The 19,781-nt window shown below is 50.6% G+C and overlaps 1 protein-coding gene across 3 annotated transcripts in view; it reads left to right on the forward strand.

Annotated features, from left to right (window-relative positions):
* The window catches only part of RAB11FIP4 (RAB11 family interacting protein 4), a 146,928-nt gene that overhangs the window by 104,317 nt on the left and 22,830 nt on the right, over window positions 1-19,781 (forward strand). The window contains exon 1 of one of the 3 annotated variants that reach the window (XM_021928907.2): window positions 12,360-13,658. The exons of the other annotated variants lie outside the window; for them this stretch is intronic. The gene's annotated coding sequence lies outside the window, so the exon portion shown is untranslated. Of the gene's footprint in view, window positions 1-12,359; window positions 13,659-19,781 lie in introns of those variants that run through there. 3 annotated transcript variants of the gene reach the window in all.

A 19,781-nucleotide genomic window follows, 5' to 3' on the forward strand; every position in this document is an offset into this window, starting at 1 on the left:
AGCCTCCGCCTGACTGATTTTTTTTTTTTTTTTTGAGACAGAGTTTCGCATTTCTGCCCACCTTGAGTGCAGTGGTACAATCTTGGCTCACTGTAGCCTCAACCTCCTGGGCTCAAGTGATCCTCCCACCTCAGCTGCCTGAGTAGCTGGGTTCATCAACACTCCTTGCTATTTATTTATTCATTTGGTGGAGATGAGGTCTCACTATGTTGCCCATGCTGGTCTCGAACTTCTAGGTGCAAGCAATCCATGTTGGCCCAGGATGCTCTCGATCTCCTGACCTCGTGATCCGCCCGCCTTGGCCTCCCAAAGTGCTGGAATTACAGGCATGAGCCACTGTGCCTGACCCGTCTGACTAATGTTAGGCAACCTTGAATTGATGACCTCCTGGTGAAATGAGGGTTCTTGTTGACAAGGCAGGTCTGGCCAACACATTTTTGTATGATTATCTGCACGATTTCATCAGTTGTTAGCAAAGAAGGATTTTACAGCAGCAGGTGTGTGCTCATGTGCTTGTGTGGAGTTGTTGACTGCCCTTCACTGCACACAGTCTGCGGAACTGTGACTGAATCCCTGTTCCCCACTCACACTCGCATGGTATTTTCGATTCTAAGGCACATTCTTTTTTTCCTTTCCTTTTTTTTCCATTTAACGTCTTAAATTGGAATGTGTCACACATTCGTGGATTATTATAATTTGACAGCGCCTTTTTCTCGGCATAGTTGAAATAACGGTGCATTGTAAATTCAGAGGTGTCTCAGATTTAATGAAACAGAAACTAGGTAACCTCTGGGGTACTTACATAATTTGTCCAGTTCCTTCAGGGAAGCAGATGGCACCTTGTAGTGGTGGCAGATTATATGAGGGGACGCTGATGCGATTCAAGGGGACAAGCTTGGATTGGGCTTAGATTCCAGCTTTATGGCTCGCCAGCTGTGTGGCCTTGGCAAAGTTGAGCGACCTCTCTGAGCCTCACCCCATATGAATCGTGGCTCCACAGTTGTCATGGTTGTGTGCAAGGCAACTTTCCCTGTTTCTCTTGCTGGGCATCATCTAAGGTCTGCCCAATTCCATCTGGGTTCAGAGGGAAAATGAGGGCAGGGAGTGGGTCACTGGCCTTCCCAAGGGAGCAGAGGGAAACTGGTGTTCTTGACTCAGTTTATAATCCTTGGACATCACTCTTTCTTCTTCCCTTGTCCTTCTCCCACTTTGCCTGAGTTTTCATTTTCACATGTGTTTCCTTTTAGCAATTTTCTTTCAAATCTCTCCTCTCCCTTTCTGTAAAGTCTTCCCACATGTAGCCTCTTTGAAGCTGCCTGTGGTGGGAAAGGGGAGGAGGGCTCTGCCCGATGGCCTGGATGGCACAGACCTCAGAAACCCAGTGTGCCGTGGTCCCTGCAAGTTTCAGCTCAAGTCCAAGTTCTGGTACCATCAGCGTTGCTAACTGCTGTTCCCATGGCCGCAGGGTCAGCCTGAGTCCACTCCAGTGCATGGCGTTGTCCATGGGGTGCTGGATGTCACATCGCTGAGAGCATTTGATATTCTCTGTACCCTCCTTGCTGCGTTAAAATCAGACCTGGTTCAAATCACAGCCTTGCAGCCTTTCATGAATTACTTAACCTCCTTGAACCTGTGTATTCTCATCTAAACAGTGGCTGATGCACAGAAATACCTGGCACATGATAGGTGCTTCGCAGATGCATGCTTTCCTTGTTCTCAAATGTTTAAGACCTCTTTTTGGCCAGGCACCATGGTTCATGCCTGTAATCCTGGCACTTTGGAAGGCCAACGCGGGCAGATCACCTGAGGTCAAGAGTTCGAGACCAGCCTGACCAACACGGTGAAACCCCATCTCTACTGAAAATACAAAAATCAGCCCGGCGTGGTGGCAGGTGCCTGTAATCGCAGCTGCCCGGGAGGCTGAGGCAGGAGAATCGCTGGAACTCGGAAGGCGGAGGCTGCAGTGAACCAAGATCGTGTCACTGCGCTCCAGCCTGGGTGACAGAGCAATACTCCATCTCAAAAAAAAAAAAAGAGAAAAAAAACTATTTAGGTGCTAAGGATCTCAGGGAGTGCCAGCCAATGGCACTGCTCCTGAGACAGAGGCGTTCTGGGCGGGGGGCAGTGGCAAAGGCACAGGGGCCTGTGTGAGCAGGATGTGTCAGGGCCCCCATCCTTCAGGATGGCTGGGCTGCAGTGGGGTGGGGCAGGATGGAGAGAGAGGAGGAAGAGTGGTGGGATGGGCACGCAGTCGGCACGGCACCTGCAGGGGTGCAGGTGACAAGGCTGCACAGGGTCTGGCTGGAGCAGTGCAGAGGGTTAGGTGTGGGCTACTCATGGAAGTCGGGGCTGAGTTGGGGAGGCACTGGGAGATAGCCACATGGGGATGTCTAGGTGACAGTGGCCCCCAAGCAGGGGCTGTGCATGAACTGCTGGCTGGAGGGAGGCTTTAAGAGCAGGTGATGGTTTTAAACCTTGTTTTCCTCAGAGATCTTCTCTCTGCCCCTCTCCCTCTTGAGATTCTAGTGAAAGGCAGTAGCCCGACCTCCTCAATTTTGCCTGCAGTGTCAGAGATTCGAAGCACCACCTCTTTGATGAGGTGGTGCTTATGCCCCACGTGCATAAAAAGCAGCATGTACTGAGGCATGGAGGTGAGTAAAGGTGCCCGGAAGCCTGGGGTACTAGGAAAGGGGAGCGGCAGAGCACGTCCTGAGGCTGAGACCTGCTGGAAGGGGCTTTGCCAGCTGCTCTCAGGAGCTGGGCCTGGTTCTGTGGGCAGTGGGGAGCCCATAAGCTCTTAGAGGGGGTTCCCAGTGGACTCCCTGGGCGGGAGGGTCTCTACCCCATGAGCCCCAGACCTAATGCCCTCTCACCTGTCACCACTGCAGGAAAGCCTGCCCTGGCCGGAGGCCCTAAGCTGAGCTCTGGCCAGCTATGCTTGAGTGACACACCCCAATCCCCCATGCAAGACAGCAGCTTCTGGAACACAAAACTTGGGTAGCTGGGTCTAGCAAAGGCCACAGGACAAAGAGGGACACCTGAACTGAGCTTTCTGGGAAGACCATGGGGGCTCTGTGCTGATGGGAGGTACCAGAAGATGGGCAGGGAGGAGGAGAGGGTTATAAAACCCGAGGGCTCTGGCAGGAGGCCCTGCAGGGTTGGGAGGAGAAGAGTCACCCTGCTGATCCTGACCTGCCCGCTCCAGAAGGGCAGGTCACATGGAGCCTTGGCCTATTGGCTGTGGGTAAACATCAGCAGCCTGCCGGCTGTCCAAGTCCTGAGGGTTCTGTGGCGGAGGAGGAGTTGGGTGGGAACCCACCCTGACTTTGGACCATGGATCGGCTCCATCCAGGCGTACTCTCCTTGAGTTGGATAGTGGCCTCTCTCTAGAAAGTTCCATGTCACCTCTTCGGAGGGCACTCCCCTGAAAAAGGAGCCTGACCTACTTGGTGGACTCTACGAGGGGAAAGAGCTGGCCTGAGCCGCTGCTTTCCCTCCCAAACCTTCACTTTGAGTGAAGTATTTTTATCATCACTCCTCTTATCATGATGGTAAAGTATGGAGCCCCCAAAACAAGCCCCACAGACTCTTGGCTGTGTGAGTAATTAAACTCTCTCTTCAAACACCCACATCTTGAAAAGCTATAATTTGTAGCAAAAAATAACTGCCCATTCCAAGAACCAGAAGAGCCCTTTATACACACCCCATTCAACTGCAGCCCGTTACTTCGCTTTTGACACTTGAGTTGCTGGGACCTCTGGTCCGTGCTTTCCTCAGGGGAACCAGAGGCGCAGTGGCTGCATGGGAACTGGAGCTTCCAGAAGGCATTTGGAAAATCTTTTCTGAGAATTTAGATGGGACGACTGAAATTAGGGAACTCCTGATTTGGGTTTGCATGGCCCCAACTTTTTGTGTGACTCCAAAGGGGAATAAAGAGAAAAACTGTAGGGCACTTCAGGGGAAAGTGGATGAGACTCTCTGGACACCATTTCCCCACCTTTCTTTTTCTTTTTCTTTTTTTTAAGATGGAGTCTCGCTCTGTCACCAGGCTGGAGTACAGTGGCACAATCTCAGCTCACTGCAACCTCCTACTCCCTGATTCAAGTGATTCCCCTGCCTCAGCCTCCCGAGTAGCTGGGATTACAGGCACGTGCCACCGTGTCCAGCTAATTTTTGTATTTTTTAGTAGAGATGGGGTTTCACCATGTTGGCCAGGATGGTCTCGACCTCCTGACTGCGTGACCCACCCGCCTCGGCCTCCCAAAGTGCTGGGATTACAGGCGTGAGCCACCGTGCCCGGCCGCGTTTCCCCATCTATAAGGAGGGAAATGATAATTACTTGCAGGGAGTTTACCGTCTCTGTAAAGCACAGAGCAGACTGGCCACGTGGTAGGCGCCCTAGTATGTCAACTTTGTTCGCTTTCTCTGAGCTGTGACTTTACCAGCTGTTTGTAGACAGGAGATCTTTGTGGCTTCAGGTAGGTAATGGGGGACTGAAAGCTAACAGGAAATACCTCCCCTGACCTACAGCTTCTCTTTGAGCTGGCACGCCTGGAATTCTTGGGGCTGGCTGCTGGGTTTGTTTTCCAGATGTGGAAGCAATTTAAGTTCTGTTTTCATAGTCCCCAACAGTTTGCCTCTGAAGTCCACATTCTCATTTGAAAATCAAGGCTGTTGGCTCTGTTTGCAGGGCCCAGGGTAGGCTAGATAGCCTCTTCAGACCCCTTTTGTTTAGGAAATGGACTTACCGGGGCACTCAGATCTGGAACCCAGGGCTTGGTTGGGACAATCATACCCCATCAAGGACTTGGTTAAAAGGTGAGTTCACTTTCTCTGTGGGTTTTCCTTGGAGATGATTCACGGAGCTAAATTCAGCTGCACCTTGGTTACAACCCAGCTCTAGACTGCTGTGGAGTGGCGGGGGTGGGGCCCGGGTTTGGGCCATGTCACAGGCCAGCTGGCGTCCCTCTGAGCAGGGTGCCCACGTGTCCCAGGGGCAGTAGCAGTCCTCCTTCCCACACTGACCACAACAGAGAGAGGAAAATGCTCCAGATGTCAAGTAGCCAGAAATACTGTCTGGCACGGAGAAACTGGTAATATCGTGTTCAGTTACTGAGTGCTGCTGGTCACAGAGGCAGCCTGACCCAGGGTAAAAGGCTCCTTGTGTGAGGGCCTGTGACTCCAGGGCTAACTGCTGGTTTCTTCTCTTGTAAACCAGTTGCTGTATAGGTAAAACACCTTTTACATTTGTTTTATAACTACACTAAATACAGTTTTGGGCAACAGAAATTGCCTTTGCAATTCTAACATCTCTGAACTGTGCATATGCTTCTCTAAAATTAAAATAGAATACTTATACTACTGAGAGAACACACAAGAAAATGGACCTGGTCAGGCGCGGTGGCTCATACCTGTAATCCCAGCACTTTGGGAGGCCGAGGCAGGAGGATCACAAGGTCAGGAGATCGAGACCGTCCTGGCCAACATGGTGAAACCGCATCTCTACTAAAAATACAAAAATTAGCTGGATGTGATGGTGTGCGCCTGTAGTCCCAGCTACTCAGGAGGCTGAGGCAGGAGAATCACTTGAACCCGGGAGGCGGAGGTTGCAGTGTGCCGAGATCGTGCCATTGAACTCCAGCCTGGCGACAGAGTGAGACTCCATCTCAAAAAAAAAAAAAGAAAAAGAAAATGGAAATAACTTACTTAGATTGGCATATAAATAGTGTTTATAGAATGCCATCCTGATAATCATAGATTCACCAAGCTTTGGTTTCAACAAAATATCATCTCTTAAGAAGCAGCTGTATTTCAAACTAATCATGAAAGAGAATAAGAGAATACAACCTTTTTTTTTTTTTTTTTTTTTTTTAGGACAGACCAAAAATAAATCCCTGAGTCTCTTGAGTAGGTTCTAGAAATCCAGTTACAGATGCTTCTTGATGGGGTTACGTCCCGATAAACCCATCGTATATTGGAAGTGTCATAAGTTAAAAAAAAATGCATTTACTACATCTCACCTACCAAGCACCATAACTTAGCCTGGGCTACCTTAAATGTGCCCAGAACACTTACTTTACCCTACAGTTGGGCAAAATCATCTAACACAGAGCCTGTTTTACAATAAAGTGTTTTATGTCCCATGTAATTTATTAAGTACTATGCTGAAAGTGAAAAACAATGCTGTTATGGGTACTTAAAGTATGACTTCTGCTGACTGTGGATCACTTTGCACCATCATACAGTTGAAAAATCAAAGTCAGCCCGGGCACAGTGGCTCATGGTGGCCTGTGATCCCAGCACATTGGGAGGCCAAAGTGGATGGATCACTGAGGCCAGGAGTTGGAGACTAGCCCGGACAACATGGTGAAACCCCATCTGTACTGAAAATACAAAAATTAGCCAGGTGCGGTGGTGGCTACCTGTAATCCCAGCTATTTGGGAGGCTGAGGCAGGAGAATCACTTGAACCCAGGAAGGGGGCATTGCAGTGAGCGGAGAGGCACTCCGGCCTGGTTGACAGAGTGAGACCTTGTCTCAAAAAAAAAAAAAAAAAAAAAAATTGTAAGTCAAACCATTGTAAGTTGAGGACCATCTGTAGTTGTCTTTAAAGGTTGAATTGGCTGGGCACAGTGGCTCACACCTGTAATCCCAGCACTTTAGGAGGCTGAGGCAGGTGGATCACTTGAAGTCAGGAGTTCAAGACCAGCCTGGCCAATATGGTGAAACCCCATCTCTACTAAAAACACAAAAATTAGCCGGGCGTGGTGGCGGGCACCTGTAATCCCAGCTCCTCAGGAGGCTGAGAGGCAGGAGAATTGCTTGAACCCAGGAGATGGAGGTTGCAGTGAGCTGAGATTGTGCCACTGCATTCCAGCCTGGGTGACAGAGCAAGACTCTATCTCAAAAAATAAAAAAAAAGGTTTAATTGAATTAACCTTGAAAAAATTTGTTTTTGTCATCAGGGTGAGAAGGTGGGCGAAAAATCCAGACTGAGCTTGGGTAGGGGTTTCCACATAGGCTTCCTGGGGGAGGAGAAGAGATATTGGTATATTGGTCTGTTGGTCTGCTACGGCTGTCATAGTGAAGGACCACAGACCGCACAGCTTAAACAACCAAAGTGTATTTTATCACAATTCTGGAGGCTGAAGTCTAACATCAGGGTGCCAGCAGGGTTGGTTTCTTCTGAGGCCTCTCTCCTTGGCTTGCAGACAGCCATCTTCTCCCTGTGTCTTCACATGGTCTTTCCTTTGTGTGTGTCCTCATCTCCTCTTATAAGGACACCAGTCACATTGCGTTAGGGCCAACCCATTAGGACTTCATTTTAACTGAATTACCTCTTTTTAATTATTATTATTATTTTCCTGTTGTTTGTTTTGAGACAGAGTCTTGCTCTGTCGCCCAGGCTGGAGTGCAGTGGCACTATCTTGGCTCACTGCAACCTCCACCTCCCAGGTTCAAGTGATTCTCCTGCCTCAGCTTCCCGAGTAGCTGGGACTACAGGCATGTGCCACCATGCCTGGCTAATTTTTGTATTTTTAGTAAAGACAGGATTTCAACATGTTGGCCAGGCTAGTAGTCTCGAACTGCTGACCTCAAGTGATCCACCCACCTTGACCTCCCAAAGTACTGGGATTATAGGTGTGAGCCACCACACCCAGCCTGAATTACCTCTGTAAAGACTCTATCTACAAATACAGTCACATTCTGAAGTACTAGGGATTAGGACTTCAATATATGAATTTTAGAGGGAACAGGATTCAGCCCATAACAGAAAAGGGTCTTGGGGACTTCCTTCAAGAGAAGGGGGAAGAGGAAGAGGAGGGTAGGCAAAGCCTGGCAGAGTAGAGGGGAGGCAGTTCTGCTTTCAGGCAAAGGCCCGTGGGTGAGGGACCCCCGTCGGGATGGCTCTTGACTACCTGCTCTATTTGGAAACATTTCTAGGACTGTTATGACTGTGAATGGTCGTTTAGAGGCCAGATCATTCTTACGACCTCAGCCATCCATTGCCTCTTGATCTGATCATTCGAAACCAAGACTGCTCATCATTCTGTTCTCATTTCATCCTCGAAGCTCATGTTGGTCCATCAGGCTCCAGTTTCTGTGGACTCTACCCTCTAGGATAGTATTCTTTCAGGATGACTTCACTTCTTCATATCCTTTTAAATAGAGCTGGACCTGTCAGGAAAAAGCAAATAAACCGATCAAAAAATCGGCAAAAGATCTGAATAGACATTTCTATTGTATGTAATTTATATAAATGGCAAACAGGCATATGAAAGGTGCTCAACATCATTGATCGTCACAGAAATGCGAATGAAAACTATAATGAGGTATCATCCCATCCTAGTTAAAATACCTTTTATCCAAAAGACAGGCAGTAACACTTTCCTTAACTAGTTCAGCAAATTTGGGGCAGGCTATTTTTTCATGTTTCCATACAATGTTTACTTCTTCTTTTTTTGAGACGTTTTCTCTCTCTGTCACCCAGGCTGGAGTGCAGTGGTGCGACCTCAGCTCACTGCAAGCTCCGCCTCCTTGGTTCACGCCATTCCCCTGCCTCAGCCTCCCGAGTAGCTGGGACTACAGGAGCCCACCACCACGCCTGGCTAATTTTTTTGTATTTTTAGTGGAGATGGGGTTTCACTGTGTTAACCAGGATGATCTCGAACTCCTAACCTCATGATCTGCCCACCTCGGCCTCCCAAAGTGCTGGAATTACAGGCGTCTGCCACCATGCCCGGCTAATTTTTTTGTATTTTTAGTAGAGACAGGGTTTCACAATGTTGGCCAGGATGGTCTCGAACTCCTGACCTCATGATCCGCTTGCCTCGGCCTCCCAAAGTGCTGGGATTACAGGCGTGAGCCACTGCGCCCGGCCTGTAATTTTCAAATGAACCAAGTTTCTTTTCAAATGAGCTATTTGAAAATAAATTAAACTAAATATTATCGAAACTAAGGACATTTTCCTTCACAACGATATGCCATTAACACACCTGACAAAATTAAGCATAATTCCCTGACATCATCCAATATCTCCTCCAGATTCCATCTTCCTTATTTATCCTCAAAAGGTCTTTTACAGCTGGGTGGTGGTTTGTTTGTTTGATCTGGGATCTAATCAAGGATGATATTTGGTTTCTATGTCTCTCAGTTAATCTAGAACAGTGGTTCGCAAAGTGTGGTCCCGGGACGAGCGGCATCCGCATCACCCGAGAACTTGTTAGAAATGCCTTTTCTTCCAACCTGTCTCAACCTTTAGAAATGCATCTTCCCTATGGTGATGTGTAACTTCTTCTATCCCGTTTTTCCATTTGGTAGAAGTTAGATCCTAAGGCTTGATTCGAATTGAGTTAAATGCTTCATTAAGCCCACATTATAGGTGATGCTGCGTAGCTCATAGGCATCACATTTGATCTCTGCATTAAGGGGACAATAGCCTGTGTTCTCCCTGGTAGAGGTATGTGGGGTGCTTTGGTGTTTTGCAGCAATCCGTAGGGTGATTCTTTGGTATTGTGCAAGTATCCAGTTTCTCATTAGCCTTTAATCTACTGGTTTTATTCTGCAGTTGAGTGTAGTGTTCTGTATGTATCAGTCTCAAGTTTGTGTTGTTCCGGTCTTCTGTAACTTCTCTAATTATCTTGTTTGCTTATTCCATCAATAATAATAATAGTCATATTTTTATTATAATGTTAATATTATTTATAGTTATTAATATAATATAAATATAATTAATAATAATTAAGTAATTATAATTAGTGAAACTTATTATTAAAGACAGATTCTTGAGCCCAGTCACCCAGGTGCAGTCATAGCTCACTGCATCCTCGAACTCGTGGCCTCACACAATCCTTTGGCCTCAGCCTTACAAGTAGCTGGGATTACGGGCATGTACCACCTGACTATTTTTTTTTTTACTTTTTTTTTTTTTCTTTTTTTGGTAGAGATGGAGTCTCATTATGTTTCCCAGGTTGGCCTGGAGCTCCTGGCCACCTGCAAGTTTTGCTTTATGTTTTGAAACTGTTAGATGCATAGATATAAAAGTGTTACATCTTGTTAAATTTCTTTTTTTTTTTTTTTTTTTTTTTTTTTTCTGGAGACGGAGTCTCGCTCTGTCGCCCAGGCTGGAGTGCAGTGGCCGGATCTCGGCTCACTGCAAGCTCCGTCTCCCGGGTTCACGCCATTCTCCTGCCTCAGCCTCCCGAGTAGCTGGGACTACAGGCGCCCGCCACCTCGCCCGGCTAGTTTTTTGTATTTTTTAATAGAGACGGGGTTTCACTGTGTTAGCCAGGATGGTCTCGATCTCCTGACCTCGTGATCCGCCCGTCTCGGCCTCCCAAAGTGCTGGGATTACAGGCTTGAGCCACCGCGCCCGGCCCATCTTGTTAAATTTCAATTGTGTTTCTTGTAAGTGGCATGTAGTTGTTTTTAATTTACTCTGACAATACTGATCTTTTAATAGGATTGTTTACTCCATTTTCTTTAAAGTATTACTGATGTGGTAGAGTTTTTATCCCACCTAATCTTTAAGTTTTTAATTGACACACAATTGTACATATTTAAAGAGTACAGTATGATGTTTTGACACACATATGTATTGTGGAATGATCAAATCAGGGTCATTAGCATAACCATCACTTCAAACACTTGTCATTTCTTCGTGGTGAGAACATTCAAAATGCTATCTTCTTGCTGTTTTTAAATACACATTATTGTTAACTGTAGTAACCCTAGTGTGCAATAGAACACCAGGACTTAGTCCTCCCATCTGACTATAGCTTCGTGCCTGTTGACCAACCTTTCCCCATCCTTCCTTCTCCTACCCTCTCCAGCCTCTGGTAACCACCATTCTACTTTCTACTTCAATGGGGTAACTTCTTTAGATTCTGCATAGGAGTGACGTCATGCTGTTTGTTCTTCTCTGCTTGGCTTCTTTCACTTAACACAGTGTTCTCTAGGTTCATCCATGTCACAAATGACAGGATTTTTATTCTTTTTTATGGCTGAATAGTATTCCATTGTGTATATATACACCCCATTTTAAAAATGCATTCATCTGTTGATGGATACTTAGTTGACTCCATATTTTGGCTGTTGTAAATTGTGCTGCAATAAATGTGGGAATGCAGATCTCTCTTTGACATACTGATTGCTTTTCTTTTGTGTGTATGCCTAGTAGAGGAATTGTTGGATCATATGGTAGTTTTAAATTATTTGAGGAACCTCTATACCATTGTCCATAATGATTGTTCTATTAATAATTACAGTCCCAGCCGGGCACGGTGGCACACAGCTATAATCCCAGCACTGTGGGAGGCTGAGGTGGGCAGATCATGAGGTCAGGAGTTTGAGACCAGTCTGGCCAATATGATGAAACCCTGTCTCTACTAAAGATACAAAAAATTAGCTGGGTATGGTGGTGTGTGCCTGTAATCCCAGCTAGTCGGGAAGCTGAGGCAGGAGAATCATTTGATTCCGGGAGGTGGAGGTTGCAGTGAGCCAAGATCGTGCTTTTGCACTCCAGCCTGGGCGACAGGGTGAGACTCCATCTCAAAAAATATATATATAAATAAAATTACAGTCCCATTAACAGTGTATAAGAGTTCCCTTTTCTCCACATCCTTGCCAGCATTTGTTACTTTCTGTCTTTTTGATGATAGCCGTTCTTACTAGAGTGATGTGGTATCCCATTGTGGTTTTGATTTGTGTTTCCCTGATGATTTGTGATGTTGAACATTTTTTCATATACTTGTTGGCCATCTATGTGTTGTCTTTGGAGAAACACCTATTCAGATCTTTTGCCCATTTTTAAATTGAATTATTTGTTTTTTTGCTATTGAGTTGTTTGAGTTCCTTATGTATCCTGGCTATCAGTCTTCTGTCCTTTTGGGTGATTCAAGCATTTTTTTATTCCTTTTTTTCTCTCATCTATTAGATTTTTTTTTTTTAAAGATGTGGGGGTCTTGCTCTGTTGCCCAAGTAGGCCTTGAACTCCTAGGTTCAAGCAGTCCTCCTGCCTCAGCCTCCCAAGTAGTCGAGGTTACAGCCTTGCACTGCCTGGCTTAGATTTTTAGTAATATGTTTTGTTTTATTTTATTTTAGTTAATTTATTTTTAGACAGGGTCTCGCTCCCATTGCCCAGGCTGGCGTGCAGTGGCACCATCACAGCCTTGACTTCCTGGGCTCAGGTGATTGTCTATCCTCAGCCTCTCAAGTAGTTGGGACAACAGGCATGTGCCACCACACCTGGCTAACTTTCTGTATTTTTTGTAGAGACAGAGTTTTGCCATGTTTCCTATGCTGGTTTCAAACTCCTGGGCTCAAGTGATCAGCCAGCCTCCCAAAGTTCTAGGATTACAGGTGTGAGCCACTGCGCCTGGCCTGTTTTTAACTGCCAACCTTTGACTGCTCACTTGTTATTGGAACGGAAATGGAGAGGAGTGAGAGCATCCCCCACAGTGGATGACCCAGCTGTTCAGGATGTTTCCAGTGGGGTCACACCACGGTCCGGGGTCTGGTCTGCATCCTAATGGGCTCGAAAACCAGATCTTACTGGCTTTTCCCACGCCCCACAACTTGAGTCCACTCATGCTCACCGATTGTCCCTAGATGGACGTGCAGAGCCAGTGGATCCCTTTGTGGTGAGAAATGCACTCCCGTGAGCTTGGGCAGCCCTTCTCTCTCTGTCAGCAGGCTCCTGGAAGTGGGTGCTGCATGAACTTGGACACAAGGGCCAAGGGCTGGACAGGTGTGGAATGTTGAGCCAGGCCACACAGCCTTCGGGGCAGGCTGGATGTGCTGACCAGCCAGACCCACCACCTCTGGCCAGTGCCTGGGTGGACGCGGCCCGGGTGGGCCTCAGACCCTCCCTCTTGGTGCTTCCCAGAAGACCACCCGCTTAGCCCCTCCCTGAGGACAGGCTCTGTCTTTAGATCCCTTAGTACTTCAGTCCGTCTGCTCAGCTTTAGGAAATGTGTGCATCTCTGTTTTAGTTGAGCTCCCAGGAGGCTATCTGACATCTCTCATTTCTGAGTCTTCCTGGGAACCTCGGCACACACCCCGCTTCCTCTCTGTGGGCTCCTCTGACGCTGCCTTAGCAGCAGTGTGTGTGTTGGGGTGAGGGTGTGAGATCGGAGAGAGAGACAGCTCAAGAGTTGTGATGAAAACACTGAAAGCAAGGCAGTGTGGGCTTCAGCAGCCCTTCCTCGGTGATGTTGGTGCAGCAGCAGAACTTGTCGAGTGACCGCCTTTGCTTTATGTAAATGTCATGAGAGTTCTGGAGAAACACAAGCATGGCTTTCACTTTCTCTTCTGTTCAGCACCAGCCTGAGTTCCACAGCCAGTGAGTGCCAGATCCAGGACTGAACCAAATCTGCCCAAGAGCCTCAGTCTCTCCATCTGTAAAATAGGGTGATTTATTACCTCCCTCCGGAGGTGATGCAACAATCAAAACCTGCTTGCTTCTGAGATGAATGAGCACCTGGGGAACCCCAGTTGTCCCGGTTGCCCCTGTTCCTGGGGCCTGCAGGCCCACCTTAGGATGGAAGTGGAGAGCAGCAGCCGGGTGTCTACACAAGATTCGCTCCTAGAAGCTCCAGGGCGGGAGCAGTGGGCCCTGCTGAGGGGTGGTCTTGAGCTCCTGGCCACACCTTTTCTGGGGTGAGTTTCAGGAGGTGGATCCTGGGGCCCCTGGCTGGGAGGAGAGAGCCTAGAAGCTGCCCTGCCTTAGCTGCCATCTCCTGGGAGGGAGTTTAGCTGGAGGAATGGGGCACTGGATCTCTTCCTGACACCCCAGGGCCTCTGAGCCACTCTGGGGATGGAACGTGGCAGCGCAGCTTTTCTTCCTGACCAGAGCAGGAAGCTCTGGGCTGCAGAGCTTTGATCTCACAGTATGCGGTCAGTCCCCGGGGCTGGCTGAGGTGTGGGATAACGCTCGTGACCTGGCGACCTGGTGCTCCCTTGCTTACCCCTGGCTCTGTCGGAGTGAGCCGAGGCCTTGTGTCTGAGCTGAGGTTGCTTGTTGTTCAGAAGGCAAGGCCGAGGCACTGCCTCTGGGTGGATGCTTGAACCCCCTTTATCCCACCCTTGCCTTGGCTGGTGCCTGGGCAACTCTCTGTTGAACCAAAACCTCTTATCAGCAACTGATAAGTACCCAGCCTCGCATCTGCAGAGCAAAGCCTGACCCATAGCCAGGGTTGGCAGCTGCAGCAGGAGTCAGTTACAGCCAAGACTGCGCACTAATCCCTGCGGCACCACCTTTTCATGATGAGAGCAGCTAAGCCACAGTGGAGTGTAGAAGACCCCAGCCCCGGCAATCACATCCCTTCCCTGTGGACCTGGGGGCACTGGCACCTGTGAGTTAGCTCAATAAGCTGAATTTCCTGCTGCCCATGGGGAGGACCCCGTGAGACCTTGACGCAGCCCATCTCGTTCCGGGGCTGTTGGTTGGCTCGGCGTGGGGTGAGAGATTCTTCACAGGCGTAGCCCGGGCAGCCACTGGGCTCCCCAACGCTAGGCTTAGTGTATGTTTCCACCCCCACCGCACACATGCACACCTTCCCAGCGGCAGCGCAGCACGTGTGCCTGCTGGTGCCTTGCTGCAAGGGAAGTGGGCATGTGCCCGCCCAAGCTATTTTTACCCTGCCTCATCCCCACAGAGCTGTTCTTTGGCTCTGAGTTAGTGCCTGGGGAGTGAGGCCGTTGCCAGGGCTGGGGGTGGATGAGCTGGAACCTCAGAGCTTCTTGGACTCCCTTCCCCAGGCAGCGTCTCATCTTAACGCTTATTAAAGGGTGTAAGTCGTGTGCAGGACGACCTTCCATGAGAGTAGGCAGGAGAGGGCCCTGCGGGGAGAAAGAGGCCCTGATGTTTGGAGGGCAGGCTCTGGAACCTGCAGGTCTGGCTTCCTGAAGTCAAAAAAACCCAACCGAGCTGCAGCCCAGTGAGCCACAGTGGGTAGAGGGAGGGGGTCCCAGGGGCTGGATGGGAGCCAGGAGGCACCCCGGATTGTTTTCCCTCAACACAATGACGACAATAGTAGTTCAGTTTTGGGGTGTGGTGGTGTGTACCTGTAGTCCTAGCTGCTTGGGAGGCTGAGCTGGGAGGATCACTTGGGTCGTGGGGGTTTGAAGCTGCAGTGAGCTGTGATTGCGCCACTGCACTCCAAAGGGTTTGTTGTTGTTGTTTATTTATTTGTTTTGAGCGCTTTCTATGTGTGCTAAGACCATAAAGTGCTTAGGACATGTAGCAGCTCATTTACTCCTAATCACAGTTAACTCCATTTTATAGATGGGGAAACTAAGGCACGGAGCGGTTCAGTAACCCTAAAGCTGCAGAGCTCGTGAATGGTGAATGGTGGAGCAGGGCTCGGGCCTGGCCGTCTACTCCAGAGCTTGTCCTTAACGCCGCCCCGCGCCTCCTTTTGCGGTGTGTTCCGCACCCTCATGACACAAGGCATCGTCCTAGTTCCCTGTGGCAGCCCTGCCAAACAGGTGGTTCCCTCTCTGTGTTTAGATGAGGCCCAGAAATTAAACAGCTGGTCCAGCATCACACAGCCCGGCAGTGATCACACCAGAGTCGACACCCAGGTCTCAGGGTCTTGTGGCTGGGCTATTCCCAGCTCATCATACTGCAGTACAGTGTGGTTCAACCAGCACACGTTAACCATCTGCCATGTGCTCCCTACAGTGCTAACCACTGGGGTCCAGACGTGGAAATCCCCATAGCTACCCACTTAGGGTCCTCCCTCTCACAGGGAAGGTGGACATGAGGTCACTTGGGGTCCATGTCCTCTGTGTGTCAGCTCAGGGAAACGCAGAGTGCTGGTGTGTGTGCCTGTGAGGCGGCTCCCCATGGGGGAGGTGGGGAGGGAGAAGACCAGATGCTGCATCCGCTCCCAGAGTGTGGACAGTGTGGCGTTGTTGGCCACTCTGAGGCTGGGACGTCCGCCACGTGTATTGATACTTGGCCTTTTCAGCCGCCCTGAATTCAGCCCTTGCCAACTTCCTACAAAGGAACGGGGTGACTTGGGGCCTGCTGGCGGGCGAATGTGGCTCTCAAGACTGGAGAGGGCCCCATGGCAGGCTGTGTGCCTCCAGGTTCCCACTCCCTGCTGGGGACAGGGTGGGACAGCAGGACAGCGAGGTAGGGTGCAGGGGTTGCAGATCTGCCTGCCAGAGTGGCTGGCTGGATCCTGTTCCCCAGCTCTCTCCGGAATGCCCTGGCCTCAGGTAATTCCCCGGTTTGGCTTCTCTGAGGAGAGTGGCATCCCTCCTGGCTGCTCGTCTGTTCAGGACATTGCTGGCTGACCAGCCAGAGACCTGTGGCTGTAGGCTCAGCCTCTGTTGCCTGTCAGGTCAGGCAGAATTTAAGGCTCATTAGGCCAGGTCAGAATTTAAGGCTCCCACTGTGGCCGACTCTCCAGTGTAAATTGGCCCCCTAGAGCTGCCACTGAGGTGGAGTTGACTGGCCCCATTCTGTAGGTGAGGAGCCAGGCATTCACAAAGGTGGTCACTTGTCCAAGGTCACATGGCTTGTAAGTGGCTGGGCCAGCAGGGCCCGAAACCCAGACTCCTTGGCCCCAGAGCTGAGCCCTCACCCAGGCCCACTCCCAGGGACCTCCTGGGGCTTGTGGAGGAACACATTGAGTTCGCTGTCTCCCTTCACCCTGGGGCCCCCTGGCAGGTGGAAGAAAGCCTGGGGTGGTGTGGCCATGTACCAGCCAAGCCTGTGGGCCTGTGGTGGCCGGCCCTGTGCCCCAGGGGACAGGGAGCTATGAGCTCAGGGCTGGCTCTGGGTCCTGAGGGACAGAGTCCTGGCAAGTCAGACTGTGCCACAGACGATGCCCGGTGCTGCCTCCTGAGAACACCACACTGTCCCTTCCCCACAGGTCCCCAAAAGAGCAGACACAGCCTTTCCGTGCAAACCCTGGGAACACGAGGCCAAGCTCCAGGCCTGGACGTGTCACTGATGCTGAGGTCCCTGGGTTGTGACTGGATGGCCGTATGTGGACACCTTTTTCACACAGCGTGGGGGAATGGCAGGAAACGGGGGCTCTGAGAGGCAATCTTGGAAGCTGCCCCGGGCACAGACCTGACTTGCTGACTCCGGCCACCTAGAAACATGAGCAATGGGGAGGCCTTGTCCCTGCCCCGCTGCTCCCGCCAGCCCTGCAGAGCCAGCCTTGGGTGGGCGCCACTGTGGTGAGGATGCAGACCGTGCAGCCGGGGTGAGCGGGCGGCTCTCTGGACAAGCACAGCGCGGTGAGATGGGGTGATGGCTCCTCTCCCATGGCCCCAGTCTACTTGGAAGTGTATTCAACAGGGGGCTCCGCATGATCCTGACCTGCGGGCAGCCTGGCTGGAGAGGAACCCACTGCCTCCAGAAGCCCGTGACCCCAGGCCACCTGGAAACCTTATGAGGGCAATGTTTTTATTATGGCCAAGTTCTTCCTTTTCCTCTGCAACTTTGTCTAAAACACATGCAAAAGGGAAATTGTCCAAAAAGAGTTCTAATATGCTTGACTCCGAGTTCTCCCTCGGAGAACTTGAATGGTGGCTTAAGGAGGAGAGAAGAGGCTGCGTTCTGGCACCTTCCAGCATCTCCCCTCCAGGCGGGAGAAGGAGCGGGGGCTTCCACCAGACCCTTCCCCAGAGGGCAGGGGAAACAAGAACTGGGGCTGGGGACTTCGGCCCTCAGGGAGGAGCAAGGGTGACCATGGCAAATACCAAGCCAAGGGGGTCTTGGGATAGGCACAGACCAGTACTGTCCTGGGCTAACCAAGGCATGCAGTAAGCTGTCTTTATAATATTTGAATTTAGCAGGCAAACTACTAGAAATGGTTTAAAGTAATAATTAAAATTTCCGATTGCCTTGGACAAACAGCTGTGGGTTGAATGAAAAGGTATTAATGTTGGGAGCAGCCATTTTTAAGAGAAAAAGCTGGAGAGAGAGAGAGAGTGTGCGCGTGTGTGGCCAGGTGGGTGAGGGCTTGGCGTGTCAGAGCTGGGCGTCAGGTCCCCGCAGGCCCTCTGTGAACCTCGAGGTTCCAGGGCAGCCGCCCTCCCACTCTGAGCCTCATCTTCCCCAGGTGTCAGACGGAGCCGACGAATCCCAAATCTTTGCCCTGTCCACCCCAGGCAGCTCGCGCAGGGCCGTTGTGAGGGATGGGGTATGTGAGACAGGCGAGGAGCTTGCTGAAGGGCTGGGCAGATGTGGACTCCACTTAGTCCAAGCCTGAAAGCCTGCCCAAGGAGGTGGTGGTCTTCTTTGGAGGGTAGGACCCTGGTGCCCCTGCTCTGCCCCGCCTGTGCCTGAGCCAAGCCATTTGCGGCTGCTCTGTCGACCTGGTCAGGGGCTTGGGCCAGCTGCTGGGAGTATCAGGACGCTGCTGTGGACATTGGGTGAGAGGGCCTGGCGGTTCCACCTGCATGCCGTGAGCCAGGTGTTAGTGGGGCAGTGCCTGGCACACACTTGGCCTCTGTGTCGTTGTGTCAGTGAGCTAAACCCAAGTTGGCCAGAGGCCACGTCGGACACCTGAGGAGCACGGACGCTGATCTGTGCTGGGCCCTCTGCCTGCCTCTGGGAGCTGGCGGGCCACAGCCTCCCTAGGACGTGGCTGTAGGGGGAAGGTGGGCGTTGGGGACACAGAGTGGTATCCCTGTCCCGACCCGGCTGTGTAGAAAGGGGAAAAGAGGCTCAGCTCATCGGGCTGGGATGAAGACCAGAAGAAACGCCATTGCCATGTTGCTGAGCTCACGTGTGAGCCACAGGGCGGGCATTCCCAGCAAGGCGGAACTCTCCGTACTTGTGTGGCCGGGAAGGTGAAAAGTTTGCAGTTCTTCATGGCCAGGTGAAAGAACAGACCAGGTGCATGGTCCTCTGAGAGCCCCAGTTCTCTTCCGGTCTCCCTCCTGCCTTGTTTCTCTTAGGTGTCCCTGCACTAACCTGCAGTATCCTGTGGGGGTGTTAAGTGGAAGTTGCTACATTAGGGGGTGTGCTAAGGATTCATAATTAGTCACATGTCCCTATAAAATGTGCTCTCCTTGTTGTCACCATGAGGTTTGAAAATCCACAAAGTGTGGGAGGCATCAAGGATAAATGGAATCAAGTGTGGATGCGAAGGCAGGCGGCAGGGGTGGGACGGGGGAGTGGGCCCAGCCCTGCCCTGCCCTGCCCTCTGGCTGGAGGACTTCTGACATGCTACTCTTTGAGCCTCTGTTTCCCCATCAGTAAAATGGGGATAACGATCACTGCCCTGAAGAGCTGTCTTGAAGCACAGGTTGGATAGTATGTGAATGCCCAGCTCGATCTCTGGAGCCTGATGGCTGCTTAGTGATGCTGGTTTCCTTTTGTTTCCACTGGGATGCAGCTTCAGGCTTGGAGATGAAGAGCTTACTTAGGGCACAAGATCTGATCGGTTGGGAGCCATGTGACGAGATTAGTATGTGGGTGGAAAGGGCCCTGGAACCCTGGGGGAATTCTCATTACACAACCTGTGTCCACAGTCTGCGCTGTTGGCACGCCCAGCTCGCTGGTGCTCGTGTTATTGGTCCGTCTGGTGCTCAGCCTATCACAGCACAGGCAGGAACTAGGCTCATTATAATATTGCCATCTATTTTTAGCCCAGGGGTCTCCTGGTGGGGATGGACCCCCAGAAGGGCTGCCAGCTCACTGGTGGCAACAGACAGCTGCACATGTCTGGGCAGGCACATCCAGGCCTGTCGCTGAGCAGCTTCTTCAGCTGTCCCTGAACCTGTTCTTGTCTGAGACTCCAGGAGGCTTTT

Source organism: Papio anubis, chromosome 17 (genome assembly GCF_008728515.1).
Source record: "Papio anubis isolate 15944 chromosome 17, Panubis1.0, whole genome shotgun sequence".
In the NCBI taxonomy this organism is placed as follows: Eukaryota; Metazoa; Chordata; class Mammalia; order Primates; family Cercopithecidae; genus Papio; species Papio anubis.